The sequence below is a fragment of the Aythya ferina genome (assembly GCF_964211825.1).
Source record: "Aythya ferina genome assembly, chromosome: 17".
NCBI classification, from domain to species: Eukaryota; Metazoa; Chordata; class Aves; order Anseriformes; family Anatidae; genus Aythya; species Aythya ferina.
Genome location: NC_140316.1, coordinates 8,186,032 through 8,209,040, shown reverse-complemented (window position 1 = coordinate 8,209,040; position 23,009 = coordinate 8,186,032). Strand labels below are relative to the sequence as shown.

Sequence of the window (23,009 nt, the reverse complement as noted above, 5' to 3'; positions counted from 1 at the left end):
ACCTTCGTGGAGAACTTCTTAGAGAACTCGCAGTATTTTGGCTCTGCTCACGTTGGGGGAAGGACACGTGCAGCAAGAGGCAGAGAGGCACGGCTGTAAAGGCACCAAGGATTTCTTTGCTGTCTAAGAAACCTCACTGAGCAAGAAGATAAGATACGTGGTGCAGAACATCAAACAGCAAGGTGGGAAAGAGGAGAGGAGCGGAACGGGGCTGCATGCAAGACAAAAGGGAGGGGAAGGATATGTGTGGGTGAATAAAGAGCAGAGTAAAGGGAAGTACGAAGAGCAAATACAAACAGGGATAACTGGAAGAAAGGAGTGAGGGAGAAGAGAAGGGGAGACCACCCCAATTACCACAAAACAGCAAGAAGGACTGGAACTTCAGAGACTTGAACTACATCTGCACAGAAGGGAAAATAAAAGTAAAACATAATTTGGCTCTCTCGGAGAGAGAAGAAGAAAGGAAACGAGAGAGCTTGTAGCACAGTGAATAGGGATCCAGCACAAAATGGCAAAAGAGGAGAGGTCTCTGAAGGACAGCAGGAGACCGCAGGCTTCCACTTGCTGTCCTGGAAACGATGGGCACAGGAAAAATCAGAGCCCTTCCTGCTGCTTCCCTCTCCACAAGCCCCAACAACTCTGTGGTGACTGCTCTACACGACCCTGTCTGCAGCAAGGCAGCAAGTGAGGGAGAGAGCACCGCAGTTCAGCCAGCTGCCCCGCTGACCAAGTGAAGGTGCCAGCTCCCTGCTGCACAGAGGACTCCACTCCCCGAAGGTGGGCTGCAAACATCTCCACTCCCCATCAATCTCTCAATGCAGCGCTCCAAAAGTTACATGGAAAGTGATAGAAGACAGCGGCAAGTTTGGAAAATGGGGCTTTTCTCCTCAAACATGCCCTGAGCATCACCTTCATTCCCTCCCATCCCTCAGTTTCCAGTTGTCGCTGAGTTTCATCGGTCTCTGCTTTCTGCTCTGTCCTTGTTCCTACCTAACCCCTGCCTGGCCCTCCCTCCAGCAGCCCGAGCAAAGTTGACCTTCCCAGAGCACCAGCTCGCTCCTACCAGGCTCTTCCCCACCCGGGAGCAGAGTCCCATCCATGAATATTTTTAAGGGCAAATTAAGCAAACATCAGTTTGGTGATGTGGTTATATTCTGTTATGTGTATATTTTATTATTTTATTATAATAACTTGCTTATTGCAGAGAGGTGACATCTTGGCATTGCTTTTAATCCTCGGTTTCAGAGGAAGAACAAGGAGAAAGTCAAAGGATGTGGTCTCCAGGCACGTGTCGGGCAAGGCACAGTACAGCACGGGACTGGGCTGCATCAAACACCATCGGGGCTGCAGGGAAGGCCTGGGATCAGGCTGGATAAAAGGCATTAACAGAAAAAGGTCTGGGTCAGGTTTAAGAGCACCAGCCAGAGCAAGGGCTGCCAGGCACCTTTGACAAAACAGGGTTCTGCATTAACATAAAGAAAGCGTTGAAGTTGTGTACTAAAGCAAAATCCCATGTCCCAGTGAAAAACCACCCCAGAGAGCTTTTCCAGTGCCTCCCCAGAAGCACAGCTGGCACCCTGCAGACCAGCCTGCAAAGCAGCTCCTCGGGCAGGGCCCAGCACCATCAGTCTGTCCATGCATCCTGCACAGGTCTGCCAGAAGTGTGAATTATTTATCTGGGGCTGAAGTCAGCACCATGGCACGGACCTCCAAAATCTGCCTTAACGACAGCAGAGCCCAAGGGAGCGGGGCAGCACTGAAGGGAAGGACGGCTGGATCCTCCGCCGCGCCGCTCACAGGAGGCAGAAAACCTGGCTGCTGGCACTGCCCCAGAGCAGCACCAGAAGAAAAAGGCATTTACAGGAGCAAGCAGAGAACTTCTGGCTCACCACACGGGCAGGAGCTGAGCAAGCAGAAGCTGTTTCTCCATCCCCGCTCTTTCAGGACATAATCAATTTCCTGCTTCTGCTCCAACACTCGCATTGGCTTTTAACTCTCCCATTTCTTCAAGACTTATTTTCTAATCTAAGCTGACGGGACCTTTGCTCCACAAATCCCAACAGCACTTCCCAGAAGACATCTTTATAGCATTCTGGTACTACGGTGGCGTAAAGCAACTGGAACTACGCTGCTAAAACTTAACAGCGCAAAATTCAGAAGGTTTACAGATTATTTGGGGAACGAACAGAAAGGAGCTTCTTTAAAATCCCAGGTATGTGCTGGAGCTCCCGAGGCAGGAGAGGTTCAGACCAAGGCAAGTGTATGGGACAGAAATACACCCTGTAAATCTCCTTAAGCAGCTCAGCCTGTCCTGGTTCCTCAAGGTTTTGCCAAGGTATTTTGTTTGCACTTGCCACATGACTCGCATCAGGCATCGCAGCCTAATCAAGACGGACACCAGTGTCTTCCCGGGCAAAGCTCCCATCTTCAGACTGCAGGAGCAGCTTAGCTGCTTTGTGTGCGTAATTCCTGCCCGAGCTGCCTTCCTGCTCAACCGGGCAGGGAGGCACAAGGGAGACCACAAGGGTCCGGGTGCTCTTGTCCTCTCTGGTCATCCTCCTGCTTACCATAGAAGAATTCAACGAGCACCTCACTGAGCGAGGCACAAATTCCCCCAGTGGGTGCTGTACTGAGGGGAACTCCTCTCTTTCCGCAGCAGCACACCCAGAACAGATGCTCCGGGGCCAGGAGTGGTATCCTTGGGTTTTATCTGCCCCCCAGGGCACACGGTCTTCACTCAGGCTTATGGGCTGCTGATCCTTTCAGGCGAGGGAACATGAAATGAGGGGACTGTTGCTAGAGACTCCAGTCACAGCAACCTATACCAGCTTTTAAATATGTTTAGAGCTGAAAGAGGCTCCAAAGCTGCCCCTCGGTCTCAGGGCACAGCGATTCCCCCACCCGCAGACCAGCGAGCTGACCTCTAACCGAAGACAAGCCCCGGTTCCGCGCCGCTCATAACCTAGTGGGAAATATTTTGCTCCTGCCGCTACTTGTCTGCTCTTGCCCTTGTATCTTCTGCTCAATTTTCACAGCCTTTAAGCATTTATCTTTTCACGCCTTTGCCTGCTCTGGATTTCCCTCAAGGCTGATTTTGCTACATTCGGGTCCTTATGCCACTTTCTTGGTTTTGCTCCAGACAGCCCTCTCCCACCCACCTCACACCTAGGCGATCCACGAGCTGAAGCAACCCGAGGCACCGACCCTTTTCCACCCGGAGCAGGCAGCGATCCACCCACTGCCCCCCTTGGAGCTCCCAGCCAGCTGCTGGCCGACCCCACAGCCGCTCGGGACCAGCTCCCTCCAAAGCAGCTGCCCAGGACGTCCCTCAGCACAAAGCTGGGACGTGGGCAATGTGGAGACACTGCCAAAACCAGGGGGATGAGGGGAGCAGTGGGAAACCTCTCTCATGGTGGAGGTGCTCAATAGGTATGGGAACCCTTCCTGTACCTGAAGTAGGAAGGAAACCGTAACCTCCGCCAGTCCGATCTGTCAGACACACATATCACAATGGGAACAGCAGTATCAACTCTTAAAGCTCCTAGGAAAAAAAAAATAAATCTAATTACATGTTCTAAATTTAATATTTAGTTCTATCTACCCGCCACGTTGCAGACTGATCAGCGAACAGATTCTGCTCTCACGTTTGAACGAACAACTGGGGCAGCTCTGGAGAGTCCAGAAGAGGGGAATCTCACGAGTTCCACTGGAAATAGTAGGATCATAGTCAGGCTTATGAAATCCTGACTCACCAGACTTGTAATCTGATTACACGGGTGTTTTTGGAAGCCCTGTTCAGTGTGTCCTCTCCTGCTCCAGCATTTCCCCTCTGGAGATCACCAAGTTTGCTGCTTCAGACACCCTGGGGATTTGGAAGCTGCCCACTTGCGATGGATGGAAACAGTGAGGCAATAAAGGCCCAGTTTTTCAGAAGTCCCCGTCATTTTTGAGCATTTGAGTCAAAGAGCTGGAGATGCAGTAAACATTCTTGGCAAACGGGACTAGGTTGAGAGCAGGACATTCAGATAATCCTTACCTTCTGCATTTTAGCCGCAGCAGCCCCCTGTCCTCCGCTCTGCAGCACTCTGCTAGACACCAAGAAAGCTAGTACAAATATTTTCCTATTGTCGCATTCCTGTTACAACTTATAAAACACACTTAAAACCAGTCACATTTTGGAGGGTGAACCTAAAAAAAGCCTCTCTGGTGTTTGAAGAAAGCTGGGGACAGAAGAGACATTTGCTGGGAAAGCAGCTCTGGAGCCAAGCAGATTTTTGAAGTGGGAAAGCTCCTCTTACACACACTCCTGCTAGGCAGACAGAATGTGCTCAACTTTGTTGGTCATTCTGGAGCCCTGCAAGCAGTGTAATGTCTGGTAAATTCATTCCCAGATGTTGGGGGAACGAGGGGTTGTGGGAGGAGAATCAAGATGGGGAGAGATTTACTGCAGAACAGAGAAAAGGCAAATCGATGAAAGTTTGCTCAGCCTTACCTCTTTTTTTTTTTTTTTTTTTTTTTTTTTTTTTTCTTTAAGCAAGGCTGCAATAGGAGAAATTTGGGGATTTTTTGCTTGTGTTGCTTTAAGGGCAGGAATGCTGGAAACAGAGGTATTTGATACCTTTGCTGCTAATTACAGTGCAAGCTCCCAGTGTCCTGACAATGCCCTTGTCCCTGACCTGGAGGGGCCTCACTGTCTCAGGGTCAGCTGTAATTTAGTTTTAGGTCAGCCCAGGGACTCTCCTGCCAAACTAACTGCACTTTGTTTTGAAGTTGAAACCATTTACTAGCAAGGAAGGGTCTGAGACCATCAAACTCATTTCACTAACGAGAAACAGCAACCCAGCAGAGCCCCCGAGACGAGGGTCAGTGCCGAACACAAGGAGAGCTCAGCTGCACCGCTAAGGAAGGGGCTGTTCTGCCGCCCGGCCACACGAGCCTGAGCTGAGCTCTTCCGTTCCCTTCAATTAAGCGTGTTTATTACAAAACCATCAAGGGACCAACTAGGCTGTGCCAGTCCCCGAGCAGGCACCGCGGCGTTGTCAGCCCCCCACCTCCGAGAGTTCACAACACAGTGGCTGCACGTAGCAGGAGGATCGAGGAAGAAAACTGCTCTTGATACAGCTCAGGAGGTGCTGGTGCTGCTCCTACCTCTTCTTGCAAATTAACTAGGTGATTTGGGGCAAGAAATTCCATTTCTCTGCTTGAAAACTGGGATTTTTCATCCCTACCTCAAGATCTGCTTCGAGCTTTTCAGAGAGAACATGCTGCAGAAAATAACCTGAAAATACTTTTTAACTTCCTCCGAATGATCTCTCTAACTAGCTCTCTCTAACTCCCAGGGAAAGAAGTACTTTTTTCAAATCAACAGATTTGGATCTGATCTTCTTCCCCCTCACCATATTCCCGGACAGAGATTATGCTGTCAGAACAGCGCCTGAAAGCAACGTGTCGCTTAAGGAACTGTTCCCTACAATTTGCGAGCCTGAGAGCCCAGCGCATTTCACCTGTTTTCAGTTTCACCCCACTCTTGCATTTACGTGGACAGAGAACTGGGTTTGCCAAAGGAAACCTACCCAGAGCACAAACCCATGCACATCGCTGTGACAAGAGGTCAACTTGCACTTACAAGAGAAAAGCTAGATGAAAAAAGTGCCAATTTACTAAAAAGTAACGTGTTTTTTTTGTTTTGTTTTTTTGACAATATAAATGAATGTCAGCATCCAAATTATGCAAACATGAAGGAGACACAAGCAGGGAACACAACACGCCCTTTGGGAACCAAAACATCCCCAGTTCTAGATGCTGGCTGCAGCTGGGGTCGGTGACAAGCCGTGAGCCCACAGCCACAAAGAGGCACAGGACTGCTGAGAGGTGCTCGGGCAGCGATGCTCAGGCTTTTCTTTGATAAAACTTGACTACAAGCCTGCAGCACACCCTGATGTGAGCTAATGCTTGTTCACTGCCATGCTTGACAGCAGCAAAGCATTGTAGTAGAAAGAATTACCAATCCTACGGACTTTGAGATGAGCTCAGAACACAGTGCCCCAGTCGTTGAACACCACAGGTCCCTAACTACACATAAACCCCAGCTCTGCTCTCACCATTGGCTCCTCTGTAAATAGCAACACAGCTTCCGAGAGCTCATCTAAATTGCCAGGGCTCTTTGTGGGACAGGTCCCAGCTCCCCAAGAGACCTCTTCTTCGTGACTCCCTGACAAAGCCACGATTTTCAGGAGCGATGCAACCGCCGTGTACCAGAACAGGGCTCTGGAGCAGAGCAGATAGCTTTCCTGGCAGCTGGCCCACCGTGCTGGAGCTCGCTCTCAGGAGAGATTAGAGGGAGTAAAAACCTCATTGCCTTCAGAGCAAAGCACTCAACCTGCTTCTACCAGAGATTTCTCACAAGAGGGAGGAAAAAATCCAAGTGTCTCCACAAATAGGAGACTGCAGGAACAGAGAAAAGATAGCCCAGTTGATGGCATTTGTACGGCCTCGTGAGCAGCTCCAGTAACACCGCCGGCAGCAGAGGACAGGTAGAAGCTCTGAGTGGTGTTTTAGACTGGAAAGATCACCAACAGCAGGACAGAGAAATGTCTCCCCACATGAAATCACCCAAACACCAGGTCTGTGATGGCAAAGGTTTTTTTTTGTTTTGTTTTTAAACTGATGAATAGCAAGAAATACATTTCATCTCTCAGGCAACCTCATTCAAGCCTCCCCCCACCCTTTTTTTATTTTTATTTTTTTAAGGCATGGTGGAAAATAGAAATTACACTTGGGTTCCCAGGTAGTGCAATTTATAGAGAGAGGCTGCTGAAAGTGGAAGGAGAAACTACTCAGCCTCACTCAGCCTTTGCGAGCTTTCAGAGTGCCCTTTCCCTTCAGGTGCCACCCCATCACAGCCCCATAACCCCTACAGCAGAGAAGGAAGGTGAGAGTTTCCACCGGTGCCAAGAAAGGCTGAACCCTGCCTAAAGACAAGGCAGTTTTCCATCCCCACGCAGAGGACTGTGCACACACCAGGAGCTGTTCCCCAAGGGCACAGAGGAGTCCCAGGGCTGGAGCTCCTGTGCACCAGGGCACACCGCTGTCTCTCCCAGTGGGATCCCAGGGTTGGGGCCACAATTCTCATCCCACCCCATTGGCCACGGGGAGGTCATCTCCTGCCCTCTGCTCCACCACCACCACGGCAGGGCTCTGCGAGGTGGAGCAGGGAGCTGCGGCCTGGGAACTGGGGAGCAGCAAGGAGGGAGAGGATGCTGGAGTGGAAGTGATTTGAATTAGAACAAACTGGCTGCTGAATAGAAGCTTTTATTCCAGCATGGAGAAGGCTTTGTTAGTCAAGCACATGTGATGCACAAAAGCCTCCACTTGAATTCATTGAGTTTTAATTGGTTCTCAGGTGGGGGAGGAGATGGGTGTTAGGAATTAGGGATTCCTTAAAGAGGCAATATCATTAAATCTTAACGCCTCTTCCCTCTCACCCCACACCCCCAGCCTCGGCTTAGGAGTCTGGCCTCATTCAATTGTCTTACGTTAGAGAATCAGAAAAACCCAGGGAGAGAAAGGGTGGGAGGGGGAGTCGCTAATAAAGCCTAACGGGAGATCAATGAACGAGGAGGGTGAGGGGCAGGACGGAGGCTGCAAAAAGAAAGAGGCTGGTTGGGAGAGGAGGGAGGTCACCCACAGGCAGAGATGGCAGGAGAACCTCAAAGGGACGAGGGAAAGAGAATGATGCCATTCGAGTCAGGGCTTTCTTTTCTTGCCGCATTCCTTCTTTTATTGAACACTTACAACTTCCCTTGGAGATCCTCTATCCTGGCTCTGTCAGCCTGTGCTCCGAAATAACACGGTCACTCCCCACAAGGGAGGAAGAAAATCCTGGGACGGGCACAGGGCTGCGTGCGGGGAGCGACGGCAGCAGGAGAAACCTGGTTGGAGAAGGACCTCGCGAGAGTAGCCGCTTGTTTTGCCAGACAGCACGTTTCAGACACAAGTTTTGTTACTAGGAGCCTGCTGCAGACGTAGCTCAATCAAGGTCCTTGTGAGTGAAAGAAAAAGGGAGTAATCGGGAGCTAAGGAGATTTCACAGGCAGTGTTGCAGGAGGCACGGCACGCTGCCTGCTTCATGAGAGAGACCCCGGGTACCTGCGAGCCAGCCAGCTGCCACGGGCTGATGGGGGGCACATCTCAAACGTGTAACAATTTCCATCAGTCCACTACATCACAGGAGAATTTGTTAAAGCCATTTTACCTGTTACATTTGGAATTTATAGATATAAGCGAGTGACATACCAAAAATACTGCCAGCAAACACTAACCCTAACACATTTTCTTTCAGAGTTCCCGACAGAAGAATGCCGCAGCTACATTTAAATCGGACAACTTCTGCAGCAGATATTCCGTGCAGGAAGCACTGCCTACTGGCTCGCTCTAATTCTTGATCACAAAATTAAACTGCAGTCTCCAGCTGCAGACTTAGCCTTGGCACTAATCTCAGGGCACTGCAACTAATTACTGTACGGACTTAAACGGGAGGTCTCAGACTTCTGCTCGAGGACAGTGCCGGATGCTGAAAGCAGTGTTCCCGTGGTGCTGCCTCTTTAGGAGGCTGTCTGCTCGGAGTCACTTTGTGCAGCGTGAATGTGAAGGAAACACAAGATTGCCCACTGACCCAGCTGTGGGACGGGGTACCTCTCACATACACGTGGGTTATTCACGCATTTCAGGGCATGGGGAAACAAGATCAGTGAATTCCTCTATTGAAAGAGTCACAGAATCCAATTTTCTAAGCTCCCTTCCTGAAACATGAGCCTAAGTATCACTTAGAAGTGACACAGAGGCTGAAGTCTCATTTGGTCCTTCGCTCCAGCTTAAAGCAGACGTGGTCTCCACCTGGCAAAGGCATTCGTGAGCAGTGGGATGTGACAGTGCCTGGCACAGCCACACAGAAAGTGCTTAACCACACAGGGAGAAGAGCTAACACTGCTCTGCCTTGATTTTTAACAGTGCAAAGTCTACACTCTGACTCCACCAAGCTGCCTATTGTCACTGCCTGACCAGTGACAAACCATGAGAGCCCTGCCCTACAGGAGCAGCCCAGCAAGGGAGTCTCCCCTGGAATGCTCATGCAGGAAAGATGAAGAAAAAAAAAAGTCACATTAAAGATAGAATTTTTCTCTAAGCAATGTTTCTTGTGTGCTTCAGTTTGCCTCTTCTCACAGGTGCACCTGCATTCCAGGTAGCATACATGTTACAGACAGATTTATTTCTTTTTTTCCATTTTATGAGCTTTTGTTAATCCACCGGCATCATTTCAAACAATATCTGACTCGCCTGGAGCACCCAGCTGCTCTTCATCATCAACAGCAATATTTGCAAGTCCATCTTCTTGTGCACAATTCTAAACACGATCCCTGCCTCCTCCAAAAGCCACATCGCTCTGTGCAGGACTGAGCAATCGGGCTGTGTCCTACAGTCCTGCATCCAGTGCCAGAGACTGAACAAGTCCTGTGATTACCTTCCCAGTTACAAAACCGAGGAAAAGGCTGTCAGGGTGAGGATGGGCAAGGGCATGCCTCCAAGACTGCTCCCAGTATTTATGCTAGACTTGTTGCACTGGATGCATTTGCCCTCCTCCCAGCAGCTTTCTAGTAACAGCCTTTCCTGTAATTGCTTCCTTCTCTTTCAGACGTGTTCAGTTTGTCTTTATACTTCAGTGCAGGAGCATTGGCTTTCCCAATACCTCCTCATTTCTCAGCAGCTCCCCATTTCGTAGCTTCCAGTGGAATCACACCATCAAATGTCAATTTTTTGGGAAAAATATACATTTAAATCTTTCATTATGCTCAGAAATCTTGCCGCTGTCTTACAGCTCTTTGCAGATGCCTTCGATAGTTGACATCCTCTTACAACATCTATCCTAGCAGGTACCACTGCCACAGCCTTTTGGTATGCGACAGCAGGCACTTCTGAGCTGCTCCACTACACAAGCCCCAGATTTGTCTGTCACAAACAGTGTCACTTATCACAGCATCAAATTTGCTGTATGCAGCAGGTCTCTTTAAGGCTGCCATGAATTGAAAATTGTTTTCCTACCTCTCCTCTATTCCTGATGGAACAGGTATCTCAGCAATCAGCAGTGGCTTTGGGGCAAAGTGTGACTGACACATCTGTATCAGCTATCCAGTTAATTTTATTCCCAGCCAGTTTTGTTACACTAAACCTCCAGATGCTCACCAGATTTCCTTCTTCCCAAGCAGAGAAGATAGCAAAACCCTCCTTTCAGCTCCAGAAGATGCTCAGCTATGGCTGTGCCACCAATGAGACTGGCTGCACCTCACAGGCCTTCCTGGAAGCAGAAGATTGCCTCTTGGCTTGCAAGTGCTAACATCACCCAAACGAAGGCCACCCTGGGCAAACTCAGCCTTACCAAGACATCAGTGCCAGCTCCAGCAGGATCACAACAGACGCATCCTGCACCAAGCCCCTGGTTGGGTCCAAGTTGAACTTTCCCTTATCCTTTGTGAAGAGGCAGATGGATGTGGCTGCTCAGTTTCAAGAGTTATAAGAGCACCTCCAGCACAAGTCTTTACAAGGCTGGTCAGAACCCTTCCCTGGCAATCACCTATTCCTGCTCCAGCACACAAGTGAGCCTTGCAAGGGCTTTGCTCTGCAGATGGCCACTCCAGCACCTTGGGCACAGCCCGAGGGTTTTCTGCAACTTGCCTGCAGGGATAGGGATTGAAAATTTCTGAGCTTCTTCAGTTGTGACTGCTGCCTCCAGCAGGCTCCAAACCCTGGCTGCTGCCCCAGCCCTCACCAAGGCTGTGGCTGCTGCAGGACAGGCCATCAGGGCACGCACAATAGCTCCGGGCCCAAAGGCCACATCCGAGTGAGCCCAGGAGGAGGACAGGGAGAGCTGTGCTAGAGCAGGGCACTACATCTGACCGCGACAGAATGAGGCTAGGATGACTAATGAGGGAAACCAGCACGGCTGCAGCTTTCCAGCCCAGTGCCCTCACAGGTTTCTGTGCAGGATGGTAGCACTTCGGGCATTTATCGGTGTCATACCACATATCACATACCACTGATTGCTCCTTAAACCACATCTCTGTGGCCCCACCAGCCGTGCACCTTGCTTGGACACATGTTTAGAAAGGCACATTGCCAGTATTGACAAATGAGTTACCACTCTGAGCTTCTGGGGGGTGCTTTGCTACTTCAGTACTTTTGCCTGTTGTACCTAAACATGTTACTGCTCTCAATGATATCACTGCTCTGTCCCCCGTGTTTTGACAGGTAAGGAGACAAGGGGCACTGTGGCTTTAAGAAGGTCACTTCCACTGTCCTGCCGGTGTAATTAGCCTGCTAAAGAAAGGGCAGAGGCTGGAAATTGGATTGAGCAAACCAGGCTTTAGCCTCGGGATGAAGGCAGAGCCCCAGGATTGTTATGTTAATCACCTGAGCTCAGCAGTCCCTGCCCTTCAAACCAGCACAAGCCCAGGACCCCTCTGCAGAGCCAACCCGACCTGGCTCCAGCTGCCCCGCCACTCCTCCTCCACTGCTGGCCTTGGGGACACTGGGGACAGCCCTGCGGACAGACCGGGGCCACCCAGCACCACCGGGGTGCCCCTGCCCTGCCAGCAGCCCATGGTCACAGCACGCTGCTGGCCCCAGCTGCCAGAGGGATGAAGACTCAACAGGGGTCATGGGCGATGCTGTGAGCTGGGGGGCCGGGGCTGCTCTACGCCAGCTGAGGATCCAGCCCTGGCCGTGCTGAGTCAATGAGCACGTCTGGAAGGCCAGTGCTTCACCTATGGAGAAACAGCATTAAAAACAGGCCTGATTTGTACCCAGCATAACAACTGTAGGCAGCGGAGCCGTGCGAGATGCAGCTGGGGTTCAGTGGGGGACACGAGCCCGAGTTGTCGTGCCCAAGTACAGCATCTTCAGGGCCTGGGCTCACTCAAGACAACCCCAGGGGTAAGTCCTGGGGGTACAGCCCCACACCAGAGCTGCCACCTGCACCGTGCCCCCCTGACACCACCACCACCTCCAGCACGAGCCGGTGCAGCTCTGCTGAAACAAGCAGCACTGCACGAGCCAGGGGTGGCTTGGCCCAAGGTGCGTGGGCCGCTGAAGGGCTGTGTCTGTGGCGAGCCAGCGGGAGCTGGCGGCGAATCGCTCCCGGTCACAGCCGGCTGCCTGCTGCCTCCTGTTTTGTCCTCACCGCCTCTCCCCTCCAAGGGGAACAAGTTTACCTCACTGCGCTTTGCTAGTTTGTGCCCCCACAGGCAAACCGGCCTGGAAGGATGCCCTTTTGTCCCCTCTGCTCACAAACTTCGGGCTAGAAACCCTCACCACCACCACCACCCACCTCCTTCCCCACTTAGCAGCCCAGGCCGGCCATTGTCCCCCCCCTCGCAGGCCCTATTTTTGTAGGGCGAGCTCTCGCCTCTCCCCCTGGCTGGGCCAGCTGGGGCTCTGCGTTATCTCCCTTGTTCTTCCACACATTTTTTCACTGTGCCCCTGCGCTGCCGGGGAGGGGGAGGGAAGGAGGAGGATGGGAGGGCAGCGTCTGGCCCCGCGTCCAGCGCGCCGGATGGCATGGTTTTGGAGAGGCCTGGCTTAGTGAAGTTATTCAAGCCAACGGCAGCCTGGCAACCGGGCGGCCACAATGGGAGCGCAGGAGGAGGAATGTTTCCACATGCCTGATCAATGGGAGCAAGGGAGACAGCAAAGCAAACAGAAGCTGGGAAAGAGACACAAAGAGAAAGCAGCCTTTTCTCTGCTCAGTTCCTTTCATTTGTCACAGCTCTTTGTGAAGCTGATGACAACGGAGGCCCTTTGGAGGCTAGTTTTAGGGAGTTTGGTTTTTCTAATTAAATAAAACGCTGCGTCCTTTTTCTTCACTTGTCACCTTCCAGCTCACCAAAAAATGGACGAGCAGCCCCATCTGTGCTCCAGCCTCCGACTCCGTGCACCTCCGGGGAGCCCCAAGCACCTCTCCCTGCCCGGGAAGGCAGAGGGGCAGAACCACCCCATCGCTTACTCCAAAGCATCTCCTGGGGCTGTATGAGGTGCTCAGCCCGAGCTCTGCAGGGCCTGGGGGGCCAGCAGCACCGAGCTGCACATGCCACCCGCGCCCCCCCAGCTGCTCGTTATGGGAATAAAGAGCCCGGCCAAGGACGGCTCCTCTGGAGGTGGCGTGCTCTCCGCAGCAGCTGCTGACGAGACTATCGGGCAACTTTCTATGGGAACGAGGCAGCGTTCAAAATAGGGTTAGAGGGTAGTTGCCTTGGAAACTTGGACCGTTTCTGCTGAGGGGTTACGATTTTCCCCGCTAGGTCCCAGACGGGATTTACCTGGGAGCTGAGTGTGGGACAGAAGCTCCCGCCCGCTGCAAGAGGCAGCGAAGCGGCTCCCCGGGAGGCGAAGGAGGGGTTTCTGCAGAGAGGCACCCGCTCACTGGTGCTGGGCTGCACAGTGACAAACAGCGGCCAGATCCAGCCCCGTTGCGTAACCAGTGGTGGGAGCCCAAAGTTGTTTCCTCTAATTACTATGCAAGAGTTCACAGCAACAGGCCTCCTCTGTGCAGGAGTTTACAGAAAAGGCCCTCCCTGGCTGCAAGCCACTGCCAAGCAAACCAACAGGAGAGGGAGTTTGGGGGTGAGCTTTCCTGCACTGAGGTCAGACCAGAGATTATTCACTTAAAAATAAATCTAAAAAAAGCCTGCTTTGTTGGATATAACCCTGAAGAATAGAAAAAAAAATGGTTGTTGAATACACCTGCTTGTTCTGAGACACCACCAAAACGCAGGCTTCCTCTCCAGAAATGTCTCCATCCCCAAACAGCCAGGGCTGCAGAAGCCAAGCTCCAGCCCCTGGGCACCACGTGTGCAGGAGGATGAGTGATCCCACCTGCACATCTTCTGCTCAGTCTGATTCAAGTGACCAAACTGTGAAAGGAAGACTCAGCAACACGAGTGCTGGAAATGGCAGCACGAGCTTCAGACAGACCAAAACGTGGTCCTGACAACTGGTGGAGCACTGGCTCAACACCAGAAAATCCCTTAATCCCTGGCCACCATTCCCAAAGGACTAAAGGCACCAATGGCTAAATACAGGCTCCTCAGAAGCACAGGTTTGCTCACTGCCAGGCTCTCCAGGCAGATAGCAAGTTCCTCTGCTGGTGCCTGTTTCTACTTGTAGGATTTCTGCTGAGCCCTGGGATAGATCTCTTGGCTCTGCAGAAGCCCTGTTTCTCAATCAGCAGGGCTAATATCAGTCCAGATGTTCTGGCAGGCAGGCTGTGATATGACCAGGAGCCATAGCAGCTCCAAGGCCAGCCCACCTGACCAGCACTGCACTCCCAGCACCTCCACCCAGCCTCTCCCCAGGGGTTCAGGCACACCCCTGCTGCCCGGCCAGGTTAAAGAAGCTCCCAAGAGGTGTTCTGCATGGACACCACGGAGGCTTCCTCTGCCTCAGTCTGGAGGAATCAAGGGGTGACACCCTGCCCCGCTTGCACTGTTTCCCCACCCCAGCAGGGTTCCATCTGATGTGCTGGGCAGTGATACTTGTCAGCTGCTCCTTCAGTGTTGTAAGTGCTTCTAAGGAAGAACAGTAATAATAGGAAGTATAGATGACTAAAGAAGGGGATTCTACCTTCCCCAAGTCTCCACAATTCCAAGCTGATTACATAGCAGCAAACACCACCTTGCCCTTGGGAAGCATCCCAATTTCCACAAGGGAGTGTATCAGTGCCATCCCAGTCCTGTCTTGCTCTCCCACTGCCCCCAGACATGCGCCAAGCACCAGCCTGCAGCTGGATGGAAATCAGGAACCTCACCTCGCCGACTATAGAGCGAAAACTCACTGTGCAGGCATTACCTACTGCTTAAAAATTATTCCAGAACTCCTCGAGTCTTCTTGTAAGGAAGGAGAAATCCACCTTCACTCCTGCTCAAAGGATTGCTTTCATTAGGGCCTCCACAGATTTGCAATGGCAAGTATTTAACCTGCTTCAAAAATATTCATGAGACTCTCACATGCATTCAGTAAGGGCAGACAAGCAAAATCCTCAGCTCGTGTTCTCCTGGGGTCCCATGGTGCTGATGGCAATATACATCCTAATTACCATATATACCATATTGAGAATGAGACCTTGTCAGCTCTGGCAATGCTTTCTTTGACTCAAAGAAAGCAATCTGGAAGTGATTGTGATTATTTCTCAGTAGATCAGAAAAAAAACAGTCTAACCACGTGTGAATATTTTTAAATAAGTGCCCTCAGTGAGAAGCTTCCCAGACAGGCCACAGAGAACATTTGAACTGTACAAGAATATTTAGGCATTTCCAGAGCTTAGGTTGTGTGTAAGAATAAAACATGCTCCTGTATGGGGAGGGGGGCAGGGAAGTCCTCAGGTACGAAGAGCTGTCAGGACAGTGCATGATGATATTCACTAAGCTCCTGAACAAAAATATTGCTCCTCTTCACAAACAGTGTGTTTGAAGTGTCACAGCACAGCATTCACGGGACAAAACAAGCAGGAAAGCAGCACTCACTCACCACAAAGCACCACAGAACACTAACCAGTTACTGCAGACTCCCAGAAACCTTGCAGATGAGCGCAAAACACAACGCAAGCGGTCCCTTACGACAAAGGAAAGCAAAGTGCACTCCCTTTTAACACGATCACCGCGAGGCAGAGCAGCGTGCTAAGTACCAGCGCTCTGTAGCTCCTCAGTCTGCCTCTCTCAACAAGCCCCTTCTGTGCTGCCCATGGATTCATCTCGAGATAACATTCTTCGGCATAAGGACAACCTGCTGATGGACACACGCAATTAGTAGCCTGCTGACAGGCGCCCTTTCAGCCTCTCTGTGGCCCCTTTTACTCAGGTGAAGCTGGCAGAGCGATCGAGCCACCCATCCTTTGTTACAGCTCTATAAAGTGGAGGAAATAATTCAAGAAGTCTTAAAGGGAAGCCGCGGGTTAGAAGGAAAAATTGTGACAGCTATTCCATAACTGAGGAAGAAGAAACATTTTATCACTGTTGAAATGGTTCCCACCACCAAATCAATAAGTGCTTGAGCTTTTTTATGATTCTCCTTAGCACAGGTAATAACACAACAGCCAGGCAAAGAGTTCGCAGCTGCCTGTAAATAAATAAATAAGCCTCGGAGGAGGAGAAGGGGTGGGCTGGAAAGAGAGCATTTCTTTTGGCAATGACTGCATTAATCCCAATTGCATTAATCCCATTAATCTTACACAGGAATACTTCCTCTAATATGCTTTATTTCAGCCTTTTGAAAGCACGACCCTGATACAGACGACACACAAATGATGCGGAGGGCACAAGGCGGCTGGGACGATGTGACTGCTCCCCTCGGCCTGCTGGTGTCCTGCAAGGCACAGAGAGCACACTGCACCCAGCCACCAGATCCCAGAGCAGCCTAATTACGTGACCTTACCACAAGGTTCAACCCCCTGGGCGGGAGGAAAGGAAATCCTTTCAGACACAGCACGTCAGAGCTTCTTGAGATCTTTCCCCTTTACTCATGCCTCAGCCCCACTGCTCTCACACATGGGCCATGGCCTTCTGTAATCGTGTTCCAAGCCGAACTGAAAGCAAAGTGATCCTAGCACATTTGGGCACAGATCAAACAAAACAGTGTAACGTGGTTGCAGGACAGACCACAGATACATTATACCACGCTCTTCCACCCACAGCTCCCTAATAAAACTCAGAAATCCCTGCCCTTGGGTACAGCACATTCACACACCTGGGTCCCAGAGACAAAGCTCAGGGCACATCCGACCCCATTTCCTTCAGCACTTGAGACCTGACCTTGACCATCCATTTGGCAGAGGGCGTGTAGCATTCAGAAGCTGCTCCCCCCAGCGTTCAGGCCTTTCCCTCTGCTCACAAACATGTTACACAGAGCAGCCCAAGCTCACCGCAGGTGGCACACAACTGAAACCAGGCATCTTTGCTACAGAAGCCTGCCAGACCCTCCTTAGCCCGCCACATCCCAAAACCATGGAAAGCGTTTAACTTTTCCAGTCTGCAGATCCCTACAGGCTTCTCCTGAGAGATACAGAGCTACATATAATGAACGTCAACCTGTCAAAAACAGACTTGCTTTGGTGTTATCCTTTATTCCTAAAAGAGCCTGTGGATCTCCAAAAGATCCTACAGCAGGGACTGGAAGTTATGCACTTGGGAAACAGTTGCACATTTCTCTTGTTAAAGCATGTTAATAAGAATACTTACAAGCTAGAAAAGCAGAAATTAAATACGATCAACATGTCTTTACCTTTAAAGTTGCAACTTCTAGAGAACTCAGGAACACCAACTTGTACAGCATTTCTTATTTCTGTAGTGATCAGCCAGCCCAGACAGCACGAAACATCTCTCTTCTAACTCCCTGTCTGGCTTACAGTGGCAGACTAAACAGCAGATACATGAATGCTACCCATAACCTTCACTGGAATTAAAAAGTCATTCACATAAACCCATCTCTACTCTGCCAAAATCTATGACTAGGCACAGACAAGCCCTCTTAATAGCTCTGCAAGTTTCCTTCTGGTGGGGCTGTAACAGCTGATCTCTGATATACCACTTAGCACCCATTGAACAGCAGCTGGGAAGGGAGAACAGGGCCTGGGGATGCTTACAGGTGGCCACAGTGATGTGCAGCCTCTTTCCTGGGTTTCCTGGGGGAAAGGGGATTTCATCACCCTGAAATTGTCCTAGTGCAGTAGCTAAGCCTTCTTCTGCACTGTCACTCTGTCCTACTGGTTACAGAGAGTTGGTTCTACCTCCAGGAGCACCAAAAGCCACTGTCTCATTTCCTCTGTCATCTGTATTCTCTCAGCACTGAAAGCCGTGCCAATCCACAAAGTTATATCCACCCACTGCTGTAATTCCACAAGTATATGCATCACTCGATTGCATTCAAACTGCCATGCTAATGGTGCCCAGCAACAAGTCCTCCATCCTGCCTGCTGGCCATCTGAAAATAGCTGTAAGTTATTCTCTGTCATGCTAGGAGTGTTTGTCAGCTTGTCTCACACCCCATTCTGGCAATACCGGTGTATCCAAAAGACATCTCACAACACCCATCGCAAAAACAGCCACAAGGCTCAGCACTGAAACTGGCCACAGGATATCTGCCCACAGCTCCAAGAAGCTAATTTGAACCAGACCGAGCTGTATGGACTCAATAATTAACAAAGAATGTACCTGAAGCCAGTATATTAAGGGGTGAGAAGGCATTTCAGGTCCAGAGAATTAAACCATTGTAATCAGAGAGAAAAAAAAAAAAAATCTGAAGTAAAATCCTTGCATAGACCTTGACTATTCCCTTAGCAGGACAAACCTGATGACTAGTTGTTGTTTACAACGATAAGGTCAGAGGAAAGGCCATTTCCTCTCAACAATTGTCAGAAGGGATTAAAACCTGCATTCAGGCTTGCTTTGAACTAGCAGGTACTCCATTCCCCGATGGTATCAGAATCCATTCAGCGAGGTCTCAAGCAGCCTCCGGGGCATGTCTCCATAATGCCCCCATTGTGGAAATATGCAGGACTGCTTCCTGCATTCACTCTATCTTTATGAAGCTTCACCCTTGTGGTCTGATACCCAGGTCAGGAAGCAATCCTGCAATCACTGTTTAATTAGTCATTTCCCAAGTCTGCCTCGGTTGAGAGTTGCTGCTGCTTGTCAGCTTCTAAAGAGGGAGGCTGGGAATCAGAAACATCACTACCAGATTGAGAAAGAAAAGTTACTCACAGGGTTTGAGGCTTGTTTGTGCTGTGGGCTGACATTCCACATTCTCCATTTCCACTTTTTTTTTTTTTTTTTTAACTTTTTTTTTTTCCCCTAAGTAGGTGTTGAGAGGATGAAAGGGCCATCGCACCTCCTGCAAGTCAAGGCAAAAGCTGATTTATAACAAAAGCAGGTTTTATTTTTGTTGATTTGTTGGTATGGACTGGGCTTTGCTTGGCTTTGTTTGTTTATTTGTTTGTTTTCTTAAGAAATATGAGCATTGGTACAGAATAACACATACTTCGAGGGAAATCTGTTCCAGGAATTCCAGTTGCGTACATGCCTGTGTGGAAGTCAGTGCTGAGCCCGAGCATTTGGGTGTATGCAGCTCCAGCTTTTCCAAGTGAGTTCACTGGAAGAGGGACTTCTTACCATACAAGCACCAATTTTAAAGGAATGGGAGTTATGTATTAAATGGGAGTATTAAAATATTTGTCTAGATAATTAATGTTTGTGTGTGGAGGAATGTGAAATTAAAAAAATATGGTTGCTGAAATGCAACTGTTTTGGAAAACATGACTTTTGTTCAACAAAATAAATTTCAATAATGTCAAAGACCTATTTTGGCATTTTCTGTGTATTAGGGGTTGTCTAGAAAAGCTTTTGAAACAAAAAAAAAATACACGATTATGTAAGAAATCATATGAAGTTGTATAAATTTAGGGACACCGAAATCAGGGGAACTACTCTGATATAAACAAAACAATGTATTCAGAATTTCGTTTTGTAAGAAAGCTTAACTTAAAATGTGATTCATTCTGGAATGGAAAAGACTTTGAAACCTCAGTATTTTCTAGGAAAATGATAACCCTGTCCTCTAGTTCCAGTTTTGTTTGCTCTGATGAAATATTTTAAAAAGAAGAGTATGTGCTAATTTTCTGGTGACAGCAAGACAGCCCTGCTTTTGACAAACAAATGCGAGGCATAAAAATATTAGAAGAAAAACCCTAACAAATCAGTGAGCCCACTGAGAAAATGACATAAATTTCAAGAATTTGTACTGGAATTCATAGATGATTATGATGAAGGAAACCAGAGCAATGGGGAGTAGAAGTGGTGAGGGAGTTCCTACGTGAATTGTATCCATCACATGAGAGGTTCCTGCTCACTCTGGATGTAGTGTGTAACTCCTCGTGGCCTTGCTCAAATCGTATCTTGAAACATGTGTCTTAGATCAGCGTCTGCACTGGGCCAACGCACATTGCTTCCAGCAGCTCCGAGTAGAGGCAGAGAAAATAAATACTTGCCACAAAAGACTGCAGCTATGTCCTCAGAAGGTTTTTTTTTTCTTTCTCTCCCACCAAGGCTGTACTAACCCTGGTAACAGCCAAGTCCAGAAGACACAGAGCTGAGATAACATTGTGTGAGCAGCCTTTCTCCTCTGCCGCTCTTTTCTGTCTCAAGGAGAGAAGTGGCGTCTTCTCTGTGCTCCTTTTCCAATTTCCCAAAATCTTCCTTATCCACAACAACGCGTCTGGGATCAGCCTTTGCATTCTCCTGCCACATGACCTTTCTTTTCAGCCGAGATTTCTTGCAAAATGCCAAAACGCAATAGGAAAAATTATTTTTAAGACCCACACTGATGAGGGAAGGGTGCAGAAGAGAGCTCAGGAACACCTGTGAGGTTGTCCTCTCCATCCCCTCACCTGGGGGAACAAAAGCTCAGCATCCCACATTACCATAGCACCAATAGCCGCAAATAAACGGCTCTCGTAAGAAAAGAACAGATGTGACAAAGATTGTTCCAGGGTCTATAGCAGACCACAGCCAAAGCAGAAGAGCCTAAATGCGCTGGGCTGGGATGGCAAGGGAAGTCACAACTGGGTTCCATCTAGGGGGAATTATTCTTACACTCAATTCATCAATTTATGGGCAAGCAATTCCACGGGCAAGGCTGACTTGATTAAACAGAGCTGTAATGACAGTGAGTGTAGGGAAGCATCCAGCCAAGTATGCAAACTAGCCTTCTTAGCCTAGAATAAAAGCTTCCTAACCAATAATTTCATGCTTTTATCTATACGATCATTAATACAGATACCAAACAATGCCAGCTCGACGTGGTGTCAAAGGCTCTGACAACCTCTAATTGATAATAAATAATTCAATTTCTACCCCAATCCAAAACTGCTGAATCTTGGGACACGTTCCAAATAAATGATTAAAAAGAACTTTGAATGTAATTATATCTAACACAATTGGGGATATTGCCCAGATGAAATTTACAGCAACTATTCAGAGCTACAAAATTTCAATGGCACTGGCAACTCTTTATGCCTACCAGAAAATGAAATGTTCTTTACCCAGGCAATGGCATAGACCGCATGTTTTATCTGACAGCTGTATGCCAGCAACTCACCCAGGCCAACCATGCTTCCCACAGAGGTGCAGTCTTTCCCAAAGACACCCAACAGAATTGGGAGCATGGTTTTACAACAAACAGATTTTGTTGTTGTTCTGTACATGCAAAACTTGGTCTTTTTTGTTTTGTTTTGTTTTTCTGCTGCAGCTGATTCTTCTCCTCCTCCCAAGCTGTTTATGTTACACTTAATGAAAGTTTATTTAGAAATCATCAGCCATAGTTCCTGGAATGAAACTAATGCAATACATTTCAGCAAGAAAAGTGCCTATCAGCACAAGCCTGAAGTGACGAATGCAGCATCTGAGGCACACCAATTGTTCACAGCAATTCCCAAACTCCAAAGCCAGAAGGAACTCTAAACACTTATTAGTGAAGACATAGGACAAGTATTTGCAAGGGCATCCTTACTCAAGATTTGATTCTTATTTTTCTCTTAGCAAATCACTTGCTGAAATCTCCGTTTCTGATCTGTAGAACAGGAATGATGGCATTCAGCTTGATTTCCTTGGATACAAAATTGTCGTGAATGCCCAATTATTCCCGTGAGAATGCTGTATTTAACTGACCTGAAGAAGTGGTGATGCTTAAGGACCTTTTAGAACTGCAGCAGATATTTTCATGAGCTCATATGGAAACAGGAGAAATGCAGAGGGCTCACACGCCTTGTTGAACCTGTCCCATTTCTTCATGTGCAGTCCTTTCAGGAAAATTCAGCCTTGGTGCCACTAAAATCCCTACACTCACAGGCAGGGCAGATATAGCATGGGTGTGAAGACATGCAAACAGACCTGTATCGCCTATCTGAACTCCAATCGTTTCCTGAACCTACTTGGGTGTATTTCTCAGTCCTTTACATCTTACTATTTGTGAATACAGAAAGGGGCAGAAGGAAACACCAGCTCTGCATCCTTCACAACAGGCTGTTCTGGTCTCCTGGTGTTTACCTGGTAGAGACAGCAGCCAGCCTGGAGCAAAGAGATCACCTGCAACGTCTGCAGGATGATGAGAACATCTGACAAAAGAAAATAGCTCCGTAACTTGGTGAACTTCACAACTGCCATGATCAGGTGAGCCAGGCTTGTTTCTTCAAGAAAAAGAAACACAAGGGAGGAAGGGTTGTGAGCACTCAGAAATGTGTCTAGTCCTGCATTATCTGGAGCTGCACTGTGTGACCCATATCACATAGATATTAAACACAGTTTGCTACTCTCCTGCAGGTTGAAAGCTACCACTGTGCTCTGAACAATTTCAGATATGGGCCAGTTAGGCACCTTCATTTTAGTATTTATATAACAGAAAGAGGAATTTATAACAATTTTTAACAGCTGGTTATGTTAAACAGGAGACACAGTCCTAGGTTTTAAGATCACTTAAACATATTACACCTGAAGCAAGAATGTAGTCCTACTGAAATCGGTGATTTACTGCTCTCTGTGGCACCAGCTCGTGTGCTGAGGTCGGAGCTGGAGCCTTGTTTCATGCTGGATATTCACCTGCCTCGCCTACCGGAGGAAATTCCCTCACAGGTGAGAAACCCAAATGACTCCCCTTTATACATCGTCTTACACCAGACACTTTCTCTGAAGTATCTACCACTAGCTCCTGTAACAAAGAAAACATTATGTAAACCTACACTTCAATCCAGCCGTAACAAGCTAATAAGAATGATGGAACTTTACCAGTTTCCTTTAAAAAGGGAAGAAAACTTTAAAACTACTATGAAAATCTAACATTTTAAATGACTGGATCTTTTTTTTTTTCACAACAATATTCACCAAAAGTTGTAAGTTGTTACCTAAATTCCATAAAATGAT

At 48.7% G+C, this 23,009-nt stretch overlaps 1 long non-coding RNA gene across 1 annotated transcript; it reads right to left on the bottom strand.

Moving 5' to 3' along the window:
• Positions 1 to 1,134: 1,134 nt before the first annotated feature.
• LOC311446006 lies at positions 1,135 to 18,779 on the bottom strand. The gene is made up of 3 exons (XR_014698710.1): positions 17,323 to 18,779; positions 3,451 to 3,541; positions 1,135 to 2,759 (listed from the first exon to the last, which is right to left on the bottom strand). It is a non-coding gene; the product is annotated as an uncharacterized lncRNA (long non-coding RNA).
• Between the last annotated feature and the right edge of the window lie 4,230 nt (positions 18,780 to 23,009).